Below are 3,908 nucleotides of genomic sequence, written 5' to 3' on the forward strand. Positions count from 1 at the left end.
GGGCAGCCGGGCGCGGAGTGATGACATCCACCCTCCGCCCCTCCTTTCCCGAGATTTGAGCGAGGGTGGCAGCGCTACCGTATGTCTTCTAAGAAAGGGATGGCTGGCGTAGGTGTCAATAATGGTGCACGCCCAGATTCCATGTTCCGGAGGTCTTAGAATTGAGTATGCGCCAACCCTCTAATCTTCCCCAGGAGGAAACCCAAGCTCAGGAAGGTCACATGGTAGCCGTAGGGCTGAGACTGGGGCCTTCGGAGTGCCTGTTATTCCTAGACGGTTTACTAAGTGGTGATCTATATACGTAATGTAACTATATACGTTTCAGATGAAGGTTATTTATTCACTGAACAGATACTGAGTGCCCACTGTTTGTGGGCATGGTTTTGTGATGGGGATACAGGGATGAACAAAACAGAGCCCCTGCTCTCATGGAGCTTACATTCCAGTGTGTGTAGGCTGGGGGAGCCCTCCAGATAGATTCAGATAGTGATAAAAGCTCTGAAGAAAAATTATGGAAAACACAGGGATAGAGAGTGGGAGGCGCTATTTTATTTTTTATTTTTTATTTTTTGAGACAGAATCTCTCTGTCACCCAGGCTGGAATGCAGTGGCGCGATCTCCGCTCACTGCAAGCTCCGCCTCCTGGGTTCACGCCATTCTGCTGCCTCAGCCTCCCGAGTGGCTGGGACTACAGGCGCCCGCCATCGCGCCCGGCTAATTTTTTGTATTTTTAGTAGAGACGGGGTTTCACCGTGCTAGCCAGGATGGTCTCGATCTCCTGACCTCGTGATCCACCCGCCTCAGCCTCCCAAAGTGCTGGGATTACAGGCGTGAGCTACCACGCCCGGCCTGGAGGCGCTATTTTAAATAGCGCGATAAAAGAAATCTCTCAGAAGCTCTCATTAACAGGTACCAGAATTCAGGAATGATAGCAGGTAGATGTGACTGTCTGGAGGAAGGGTGGTCAGGCCAGAGGAACAGGAAGTGCAAAGGCTCTGAAAAGGGAATTCTCTTGGTGAGTTATAACAGGATCAAGAAGGTGAATACACTCTAGGGAGCATAAAGATTCTACTACAGGCCGGGCGCGGTGGCTCACGCCTGTAATCCCAGCAATTTGGGAGGCCAAGGCGGGCGGATCACTTGAGGTCAGGAGTTCGAGACCAGCCTGACCAACATGGAGAAACCCCGTCTCTACTAAAAATACAAAATTAGCCGGGCATGGTGGCACATGCCTGTAATCCCACCTACTCGGGAGGCTGAGGCGGGAGAATCGCTTGAACCTGGGAGGCGGAGGTTGTGGTGAGCCAAGATCACACCATTGCACTCCACCCTGGGCAACAAGAGCGAAACTCCATCTAAAAAAAAGAAAAAAAAAGATTCTACTACAGAGTGTAATCCAGTTCTATCATTATCCCGTTCTTCGAGGGCTATCAATCCAGTGAAAGCAATCTTGTGAAGGTTACCAGTGACCTCCACGTTGCCGAATCCCCTAGTCATCTGTCAGCCCTTACATTGCTTGGCCTTTCCGGCAGGATTTGGTAAGAGGCTACTACAGTAATCCAGATGAGAGTCAGGAAGCTACTATTATAATACAGGTGAAAATTAATGGTAACTTGGATAAGGGTGATGGCGGAGGTGGTGAGTAGTAGTAAAATTCTGGATATATTTTGAAGACAGAATGACGCAATGGATGTGGGCTGTGAGAGCAAGGATTCAAGGATGATTCCAATGTTTTTGGCTTGATAACTGGAAGAAGAGAATTTCTATTTACTAAAACAAGGAAATGGAAAAGACTATAAAAGCAGTTTGGTGGGGCAATATTAAGTGTTTGATTCAGTTTGTGATGCTTTTTAGAATCAAGCAGAGATATGGACTAGGATGTTGTACATATGTAGGGTTTAGGCAAAAAGGAGCTGGAAATATAATTGTGGGGCCAGGCACAGTGGCTCGCTCCTGTAATCCCAACATTTTGGGAGGCAAGGGGTGGGAGGATCACTTGAGGCAAGGAGTTTGAGACCAGCCTGGGCAACAGAGTGAGATCCCATCACCACAAAAAAATAAAAAATTAGCTGGGTGTGGTAGTACACGCGTCTAGTCCCAGCTACTCAGGAGGCTGAGGTGGGAGGATCGCTTGAGCATGGGAGGTCAAGGCTGCAGTGAGCTGTGGTATATATATATGCACCAAGGAAGTGAGTGTAGATGGAGAAGAGCAGAAGTCTGATTACTGAGCCTCACGAAATGCCAACATTTAAAGATCTGGAAGAGGAGGAAAATCCAGGAAAGGAGAATGTGAAGAAGCAGGTTGTAAGGAAATGAGTAGGTCAGGTGTGGTGGCTCATGCCTGTAATCCCAGCACTTGGGGAGGCCGAGGTGGGAGGCTTGCTTTAGCCCAGGAGTTCAAGACCAGCCTGGGCAACATAATGAGACCCCCTGTCTCTACAAAAAGTTTTTTTAGAAAAAGAGGGAGGGAGGGGGGTCAAACTTGTCATATCCTGTGGAGAGGCCAAGCAATGTGAGGCCTGAGAAATGACCAATGGATTTGGCAGTGTAGAGGGCAGTGTTGACTTTGACAAAATTGCTTTTATCTATTTCATTTTATTTTTTTGAGACAGGGTCTCACTCTGTTACCCAGACTGGGGTGCAGTGGCACGATTATGGCTCACTGCAGCCTCAACTTTCTGGGCTCAAGCAATCCTCCCACCTCAGCCTCCTGAATAGCTGGGACTACAGGAGTGCTCCACCACACCTGGCTAGTTTTTTTTAGAGATGGGGTCTCACTTTGTTGCCTAGGCTGGTCTCAAACTTCTGGGCTCAAGTGATCCTCTCACCTCAACCTCCCAAAGTGCTGGGATTACAGGTGTGAGCCACTGTGCCTGGCCATAAAATTGCTTTTAGTGTGTGTTACGGGGTGAAAACCCAACAGCAATGGATTCAAGAGAGTAAAGGTGGCTGGGCGCAGTGGCTCACACCTGTAATCTCAGCACTTTGGGAGGCTGAGGTGGGTGGATCACCTGAGGTCAGGAGTTCAAGACCAGCCTGGCCAACATGGTGAAACCCTATCTCTACTAAAAAAATACAAAAATTAGCCCGGTGTGGTGGCATGCACCTGTAGTCCCAGCTACCCAGGAGGATTATGAGCCTGGGAGGTCAAGGCTGCCAGGAGCCATGGTTGCCCCACTGCACTCTAGCCTGGGCACAGAGTCAGACCCTGTCTCAATAAATAAATACACACATAAGAAAGAAGCAAGGCCCTGGCCTCCTCAGCTATACATGCTCCTTGGAAAATTCTTTCACATCCAACCTTCCTTTCCATTCCCATTTTTCCCTTTCCAGTGCAAACCCTTACGACTCCATGCTGGCCTGGTCCAGACCCTCCTTGATAAGACAGTCCTACACTTGGAGAAATTTAAGTTCTCTACAAATTGATAGGTCCCTAATGTGTCCATGGATAAATGCTGGGATCCTTTTCAAACAGCCTCTCTGAGGTTTGTTGACCTAGCACGACAATTTCCATCTTCCTGTCTCCTGCTAAGAATCATGAAGTCTTCTCTTCCATTTCCTATCATGAGGCCTGTCTTCTTCTGCTGACTACAAGAAACAGTCATGTGTCACTTAATGACGCGGATATGTTCTGAGAAAAGTGTTGTTAGGTGATTTCATCACTGTGCGAACATCATAGAGTCCTTATACAAACCTAAGATGGTATAGCCTACTACACACCTAGGGTTTAAGGTATGACCTGTTGCTTCTAGGTTACAAACCTGTACAGAACATTACTGTACCGAATACAATGGGAAGTATTTGTGTATCTAAACCCAGAAAAGGTAATGCATTGTGCTATGACCTTATGATGGCTATGAATGTCACTAGGCAATAGGACTTTTTCAGCTCCATTATAATCTTATGGG

Source organism: Hylobates moloch, unplaced genomic scaffold, assembly GCF_009828535.3.
Source record: "Hylobates moloch isolate HMO894 unplaced genomic scaffold, HMol_V3 SCAFFOLD_3, whole genome shotgun sequence".
NCBI classification, from domain to species: domain Eukaryota; kingdom Metazoa; phylum Chordata; class Mammalia; order Primates; family Hylobatidae; genus Hylobates; species Hylobates moloch.